The 8,671-nt window shown below is 54.4% G+C and overlaps 1 protein-coding gene across 1 annotated transcript in view; it reads left to right on the top strand.

The window, feature by feature from the left end:
- The first annotated feature begins 1,201 nt into the window (after positions 1–1,201).
- Positions 1,202–8,671, top strand: part of LOC144676824 (ceramide synthase 2-like) — a 38,646-nt gene continuing 31,176 nt past the window's right edge. Inside the window, exon 1 of the mRNA XM_078537145.1 lies at positions 1,202–1,234. The gene's annotated coding sequence lies outside the window, so the exon portion shown is untranslated. The remainder of the gene's footprint in view (positions 1,235–8,671) is intronic.

Genomic DNA, 8,671 nt, shown 5'->3' with positions numbered 1-8,671 from the left:
GCTCCCCCTACACTGTCCCCATCAAACACTCCCAGGACAGGTACAGCACGGGGTTAGATACAGAGTAAAGCTCCCCCTACACTGTCCCCATCAAACACTCCCAGGACAGGTACAGCACGGGGTTAGATACAGAGTAAAGCTCCCTCTACACTGTCCCCATCAAACACTCCCAGGACAGGTACAACACGGGGTTAGATACAGAGTAAAGCTCCCTCTACACTGTCCCCATCAAACACTCCCAGGACAGGTACAGCACGGGGTTAGATACAGAGTAAAGCTCCCTCTACACTGTCCCCATCAAACACTCCCAGGACAGGTACAGCACGGGGTTAGATACAGAGTAAAGCTCCCTCTACACTGTCCCCATCAAACACTCCCGGGGCAGGAGCTAGGCGAGCTGCTCTTGCAGAGAGCCAACACGGACTCGATGGGTTGAATGGCCTTGAATGTAACCTTTTCTGTGGTTCTATGAAACTATTTCTTTCCGGTTGGGGGAGTGAGGTAGAAGGTGGGGGCAGGGGGGGTGGGGTCAATTGAAAATTTCCAAAGTGAGATAGATGGATTTTTGGGGTATTAACAGAATTAAGGGGTTAAGGAACCAAGGCAGTGAGGTAGAGCTAGGGTACAGATCAGCTGTGATCAGATTGATGGGCAGAACAGGATGGAGGGGCTGAATGGCCCCCTCCTGTTTCTGAGTTTGAACCCATGAACCTCCTGAGTCAAGAACTGAGAAGGAAGTGGCAAGCCTTCGACTTTTTAGTTATCATTTTTAAAAAAAAAAAAGAAAAGCTTGGTTGGGAGAGTTGACTTGCCCTGCGACCAGGGCAAGGCTGAAACAGGGCGAGTAGGCCCAATCCGAAGCCTGACTGGGCCGAGAGACAGCGACTCTCTCCATTCCCTCGGAAGCAGGGGGGAGGGGCTCCATAGCCCAGCCTGCTGCCTTTTCCAGAGCTGGGCTGAGAGAATCACGGTGACTCAGACTCTGAGCATTCTTCCATGGACCCAACCCACTTATTGGGACGACTCCAGAAACAGCAATTGTCAGGCCGTGCACCACCTCCTTCACCTGCTCCTCTACTCCTATAGCTGAAGGGGGTGATCCACCTTCCAAACACAAACAGCCCAAGGAAACACACAGCCAGCGTGTTCCAACATGACAGCTTTCACCAGAGACGCAGCCAGAGTGACGAGGCCCGACCGCAATCCTGACGATCGGACTGACTACTGACTGCTTGTATGTGTGGAGGGGGCTTTACTCTGTATCTAACCCCGTGCTGTACCTGTCCTGGGAGTGTTTGATGGGGACGGTGTAGAGGGAGCTTTACTCTGTATCTAACCCCGTGTTGTACCTGTCCTGGGAGTGTTTGATGCGGACGGTGTAGAGGGAGCTTTACTCTGTATCTAACACCATGCTGTACCTGCCCTGGGAGTGTTTGATGGGGACGGTGTAGAGGGAGCTTTACTCTGTATCTAACCCTGTGCTGTAGCTGCCCTGGGAGTGTTTGATGGGGACGGTGTAGAGGGAGCTTTACTCTGTATCTAACCCCGTGCTGTACCTGCCCTGGGAGTGTTTGATAGGGACGGTGTAGAGGGAGCTTTACTCTGTATCTAACCCTGTGCTGTAGCTGCCCTGCGAGTGTTTGATGGGGGCAGTGTAGAGGGAGCTTTACTCTGTATCTAACCCTGTGCTGTAGCTGCCCTGCGAGTGTTTGATAGGGGCAGTGTAGAGGGAGCTTTACTCTGTATCTAACCCCGTGCTGTACCTGTCCTGGGAGTGTTTGATGGGGACAGTGTAGAGGGAGCCTTACTCTGTATCTAACCCTGTGCTGTAGCTGCCCTGCGAGTGTTTGATAGGGGCAGTGTAGAGGGAGCTTTACTCTGTATCTAACCCCGTGCTGTACCTGTCCTGGGAGTGTTTGATGGGGACGGTGTCGAGGGAGCTTTACTCTGTATCTAACCCCATGCTGTACCTGTCCTGGGAGTGTTTGATGGGGACAGTGTAGAGGGAGATTTACTCTGTATCTAACCCCGTGCTGTACCTGTCCTGGGAGTGTTTGATGGGGACAGTGTAGAGGGAGATTTACTCTGTATCTAACCACGTGCTGTACCTGCCCTGGGAGTGTTTGATGCGGACGGTGTAGAGGGAGCTTTACTCTGTATCTAACCCCGTGCTGTACCTGCCCTGGGAGTGTTTGATAGGGGCAGTGTAGAGGGAGCTTTACTCTGTATCTAACCCTGTGCTGTCGCTGCCCTGCGAGTGTTTGATGGGGGCAGTGTAGAGGGAGCTTTACTCTGTATCTAACCCCGTGCTGTACCTGTCCTGGGAGTGTTTGATGGGGACGGTGTCGAGGGAGCTTTACTCTGTATCTAACCCCGTGCTGTACCTGTCCTGGGAGCGTTTGATGGGGACGTTGTCGAGGGAGCTTTACTCTGTATCTAACCCCGTGCTGTACCTGTCCTGGGAGTGTTTGATGGGGACGGTGTCGAGGGAGCTTTACTCTGCATCTAACCCCGTGCTGTACCTGTCCTGGGAGTGTTTGATGGGGAAGGTGTCGAGGGAGCTTTACTCTGCATCTAACCCCGTGCGGGATGCCTCCTTGCTGCTGCCAAGGCGCTATATAAATTGAGAGCACCACAGCTAGATGGTTGCCGGGCGACTGTGACGCTATTCTCCCCCGCCCTCTCGTGACTCAGTCGGTCAGCCACCGAAGCCCAGTTGAAAAGCGTACCTCGGAAAGGGAGCGCGGCGGGAACCTTGCCTGGCGGAGCTGGATGGGTTAATGCAGTGGGTGTTGGTAACCCGAGACTTTCCTGTCTCGAGCGGCCTCTGTGTGGTTTCCCGACCGGCGTGTCGACGCGTCGTGGTGTGGGGTGATGGCGGGGCGGGGGCAAGAGACGCCAACCTGATGCTGCTCCTCTGTCGTATAAACCTAAACTAGCCACCTCCTCACACACACTCTCTCTCTCTCTCTCTCTCCCGTGAAGGGAGATCAAATTGCTAAGGCCCTGGGGTTGGCGGGGTGGGGGGTGGGGAGAGAGAGAGGTCAGTCAGTGCCTGCGGAGGCCCAGCAAGGGAGTCAGTGTACTTCCCCAGTGACGGAGGCTGGTCTGAGAGAGGGGGAGGTAAAGGCTAGGCCCGAAAGCCTGACTAGAGTTTTTTTTTGGTTGTGTTTTGTTTTGGTTCATGTCACCCTTGGGTTTATTCCTGACCTCTATATATACACACACGCGCGCGCATATACACACACACACACACACACACACACACAGGAGGCTGAAGGAGCTCAGTAATAATCGTCTTGTTACGATCGCTGTTTACATAACTTCCTGAGAGAGGTGGCGTCCGAGGTGGAGCCACAGCTTAACGGAAACTGTTTGTTCTAAACGCTGAAAAGCCTTCTGGCCTCCGCACTTCTAAGATTCCTTTTTGCGTTTTAACCCCCACATCACATCTGCCTGACTTTTTTTCTATCCTAACCTCCGTTGGGCCTTCCTGGGGATTTCGAACCTAGCCACTTTTATATTTATTTTAGGTACGTCCGTCCGCTGGAGGCCCATCTTGTTGCTCGTACCTCTTCGCCGTTTTCCCCCCCCACCCCCTCTCGAGAAGGCAGTGGTCAGCGGACTGTCCGCAGTCCCCCCCACCCCCCCACCCCCGCCCCAGGGCTATGTTTAACTTTTTAATCTGCGCGTCCTGTAGCGGTTTTGACAGGACTCGCGTTAAGCCGTTTCGGAGGGACGGTTAAGAGCCGAGTGCTGTGGCTGTGGGGGCTGGAGTCACGTGTAGGCCGGACCGGGTAAGGACGACAGATTTCCTTCCCCCTGAAGGGGCATCTGGTGAACCCAGATGGTTTTGCGGCCATCGACTTTGTCATTCCAGGTTTTTTACTGGGTCCCCCAGAGCATTAAATACCCTGAGCCTCCGGGATCTAATCCAGTGACAATACCCTTATATCCATCGCCTCTCTCCTCCCCACCCCTCCCTAAATATATACACTTATTTGTAAAATAGAAGCCTTTGGTGTTAAACGTTACTTTGGGCTAAGAATTGGCTAAGTACAGGAGGCAGAGTGTAGCGATGAAGGGCTATTCTCAGACAGCACAGAAGCGTGCGGTTGTGTTCCTGTCCCGGCGTTGGTATTCGGGACCGTAGCTTATTTTTAAAAAGTTTAATTTTATTTGTTTATACACGAGCTGGACTTGGGAGTTTCTAAATCTGCCGATGACGCCAAACTTGGCAACAGGACAGAGAGGGAGCCGGACTGGGCTAGTCTTTAGGTGGGTTCGAGGCAGGCTGGAGATTTGGGCCAGTAAAGGGCAAACACAGGTTAGATGTGAAGTCGGGGGGGTGGTGGGGGGAAACAACCTGGGGCGGCAGTAAAATCCATCTCGTTTTAGAGAGGGGCGTAGGAACAGAGGGACCTCGAGATGCACGTTCGCAAACCCTTTGAAGTTGGTGAGCCAAACTGATGTGGCCATTCAACACGCCATGTTTTCCTGGTGTCAATATGGGCATTGAATACATAACCGGGGGTCATAGATCCCCAGTGGGGTTATAGGCTCCCGGCTAGAGCGCTGTGTCCCATTCCGGGCCCCGGCCTTTAGGGAGGAGGTCGAGGGCCTCGGAGGGAGAAGGGCTGTGAGGGACTTCACGTGGAGAGACTGGGAGGAGATGGGATCGTTCTCCTCGGAGCGGAGAAGGTTAAGGGGAAGATTGAATCGAGGTGTTCGGAATCAGGAATGGGGTTTTTGGACGGGGTAAATAAGGAGAAACTGTTTCCACTGGGCAGGAGGGTCGGTAACCAGAGGGGGACACAGATTGAAGAGAATCGGGGAAAAGAACCAGAGGGGGAGATGAGGAGAATTTTTGTCATGGATGGACGCACACGCCTGGAACGCACTGCCTGAGGGGGTGGGGGGAAGAATCCGATTCTGGGAGGTTTTGGGTGGGCAATTGGTCTCGTAGTTGAAAGGGGGGGCAAACTTTGCAAGGCTACGGAGGGGGGAGAGGAAGTCACTGGGTAACTCTTTCTTTCCTTTTTTCAAAGAGTTGGCACGGATACGATGGGCCGAATGGCACCCTCCTACTCCCGTCAGCCTCCATCTCACAACCGTGAGGGTTCGCCAGATCTCGGTGAGGGAGGGAGGGGGATGGTGCTGCTTGGCGGGGTAGGGGAGGGGGGTGTTGGCGGGGTGGGTGATGGTGCGGTCCTGGTCCTGGTCCTGGTCCTGGTCCTGCCAGGCGCCCGGCTTGTGACACGTGGGGGAAGGGCGGACGGGAGGATAAGAATTGCATCTTGCCAAGCGTCAGACTCTCTCTCGCGTGCTTCACAGCCGCTGACCCGCTTTCGAAACGTGGTGACTGTTGTGTAATGCACGGACTTGTTGCCACACGTCTGTCACAAACACACTCGCTCTCTCGCTCTGTTTTTCTCTCTCTCTCTCTCTCTCTTTTCCCGGAATCACTCCATCCGATTCGGGGGCCGAGGGGAGTCGGAGACTATTCCGATGGGCACGAGGTGGAGTCCACCCAAATGGGGAAACTGATAATGACCTCGATCCATCTGGTGTTTGTTTTTGCCCCGGTGATGTTGGTTGAGGGGTAAACCTTGGGCACCCCAGGGGTGGAGGGGAGGGTGGTGGGAGATGCTTTCCTCCCCCCTCCCCCACCGCCTCCCCTCCTTAACCGTTTCCTAGATCGACACGTTTTGGATTCTCGGGTTAAGTGCATGAGAAATGGGAGCAGGGGTGGACCATTCGGCCCATCGAGTCTGTTCCGCCGTTCAAGACCGTCATGGCTGACCTTAGGCTTCAACTCCACTTTCCCGCCCGCTCCCCCCATTTCCCTTAATTCCCCTGAGAGACCGAGAATCTCTCTTCGGCTTTATTTATTTTTAAAGTTAGTTGGGTCGTTGTCGCTGTCTAGGCCAGCATTTATTGCCCATCCCTAATTGCCCCCTTGAGAAGGCAATGGGTGAGCTACCTTCTTGAGCCGCTGTAGTCCCTGTGGTGTAGGTACACCCACCGTGCTGTTAGGGAGGGAGTTTGATCCAGCGACAGTGAAGGAACGGCCGATATATTTCCAAGTCAGGATGGTGAGTGGCTCGGAGGGGAACTTCCAGGTGGTGGTGTTCCCCATGTGTCTGCTGCCCTTGTCCTTCTAGATGGTAGAGGTCGTGGGTTTGGGCGGCGCTGTCGAAGGAGCCTTGGTGAGTTGCTGCAGTGCATCTTGTAGATGGTACACACGCTGCTGCTACTGTGCGTCGGTGGTGGAGGGAGTGAATGTTTGTGGATGGGGTGCTGATCAAGCGGGGCTGCTTTGTCCTGGATGGTGTCGAGCTTCTTGAGTGTTGTGGGAGCTGCAACTCATCCAGGCAAGTGGGGAGTATCCCATCACACTCCTGACTTTGGAGATGGGGCCAGTGGTGGTCAGGAGGTTGCTTTTATTATTTGTTCATGGGGTGCGGGTGTCGCTGGCTGGGCCCAGCATTTATTGCCCATCCCTAATTGCCCCTTGAGAAGGTGATGGTGAGTTAACTCACTGCAAAGTGAGACACCTATTATAAATGTTGCACGCCAGCTATCAGCCCAAGTCTTGCACGTTGCCCAGGTCCTGCTGTGTGTGAGTACGACAGAGATTAATCACTGGTTGAGATTAATGACTGTAGCTAGTTAATGACGCTGTTACTGTTTGGATAAATGGTTGTTAGGGCTGGTAAGATGGATTTAGAACTTTTGTCTGTGTCCCTGTGAAATATCGAGATGAACTCCTTGGCTCCAAAGAGACCCAGTGTCCAACTTGTCAATGCCCATAGCCAAGTTTCCCTGTTTATGCTCACCCACCCTACCCTACACCTTCCACTGTTGTGGCCCGTGGTAAAGTGAGGTACCCTGCTCCTTTTAAGAGAACGCAAGTGTGCTGATCGTGTGACGAATCACCGGACAGCGCAGGCAGCTGGGAACTCTCGTTCTGGAGGTTTCTGAGTGAGCTCGTATGACCTGGTGCTCTGCCCTACGTCTCCATAAACCACCGCCGTTGGTTCTTACACCAGTCTCTCCCTGTTGCCATTTGCAAGCAGCGATTGATGAGAACGTAGGAAGGCCTGCAGTTAGAGTTCGACCGTCCCGCGGACTCGTTTACCCGAGGCAGCGGAGGGGGCACAGTGGTTAGTGCCTCACAGCGCCAGGGACCCGGGTTCGATCCCGACCTCCGGGTGTCTGCCTGCGCGGAGTTCTCCCCGTGTCGGCGTGGGTTTCCCCCCGGTGCTCCGGTTTCCTCTCCAAACTGTCCTCGAGAGCGTGCGGTGTACCCCTGCCTGGTGCCCATGGCCTATCGGGATAGTCTCCGACTCCCCGGGACCCTGAATTGGATAAAGCGGGTTCCGGAAAGGGAGTGAAGTGCGAGAAACTAGATATAAAAACGTTGAAAATTGGCAGGGGGTCGGTGTGGGGGGTGGTGGGGAAGAAGGCTGTGGGGCCTGGGACAATCGAGCATCATCCAATTGGATAATGAGTCCTTCTAGCTTTCCAATTGGTGTAGGAAGGCCGGAGGATGGATGTGTTGGCCGACTAAATGGCTGGAGTGGGGTTGGTGGTGGGGGAGCAAATTGTGATGAAACCTCCAGGAATACATTTAATCACAGTGGGCAACCCTAAACCCTACCGTCTCATCACCATTTGGAGAGAGGCCATGCCTGTGTTTAAACCCGTGGGTCGGAGATGTGACGAGCCGGTGGAGCGTAAGTAGGTAGGTAGGTAGTGAGGTAGGACAGGCAGGTGACCGAGGGCTCGGTCAATGGGCTGGACTTAAAGGAGAGGGGCGGAGAGACCATAAGAAGCAGAAATTAGGCCATTCGGCCCATCGAGTCTGCTCCGCCATTCGATCGCGGCTGATAAAGTCTCTCCACCCCATTCTCCCCCGGGAGAGAGGTTGAGGGAGAGGGAATTCCAGAGCTCAGGGCCCCCCCTCTCCCCCACCAAGGCAGCTGAAGGCACGGCCGCCAATGGCGGAGAAACTAAGGAGCGAGAACTCCATTCTGAAGCGGCTGCGGACTAGCCCGTGTGGGGTCAGCGAGCGCCAGCCCGGGGGATGGGTGAGCGAGGTTTGGTTGCGCACGGACTCCGTGCCCTGGACTCCGAGCGGCGAGGTCCCTTCCCATGGGATCCAACTGAAACGCTCGATTTCTGGGCCTAGTAGGCTGACAGCCATGGGCCCAGAAGGGAACAATACAATCGCCCCTTAATTCCTGGGCCCCTTTGTCTCCACAAGGACTGAATCATTCCAGCAGTCAATACCTCCCCAAGATGTTACACACACCCGTTCGGTTATTATTTCCATAAACAATTCTAAGCACAGGAGCAGATGTCCCATGGCATTACTCTCGTGGGTCACACTGTTATACAATTTTTGTTTTACGTTCGTGAGATGTGGGTGCTTCTTGGCTGGGCCCAGCATTTATTGCCCATCCCTAATTGCCCCCTTGAGAAGGTGGTGGGTGAGCCGCCTTCTTGAGCCGCTGCAGTCCCTGTGGTTGTAGGTACACCCCCAGTGCTGTTAGGGAGGGAGTTCCGGGATTTTGACCCAGCGACAGTGAAGGAACGGCCGATATATTTCCAAGTCGGGCTGGTGAGTGGCTCGGAGGGGAACTTGCAGGTGGTGGTGGTTCCCCAT

The sequence above is a fragment of the Cetorhinus maximus genome, unplaced genomic scaffold (genome assembly GCF_964194155.1).
Source record: "Cetorhinus maximus unplaced genomic scaffold, sCetMax3.hap1.1 HAP1_SCAFFOLD_1976, whole genome shotgun sequence".
Taxonomy (NCBI): Eukaryota; Metazoa; Chordata; class Chondrichthyes; order Lamniformes; family Cetorhinidae; genus Cetorhinus; species Cetorhinus maximus.
The sequence above is the reverse complement of the archived record's forward strand: the minus strand, read 5'-3'. Positions and strand labels throughout refer to the sequence as shown.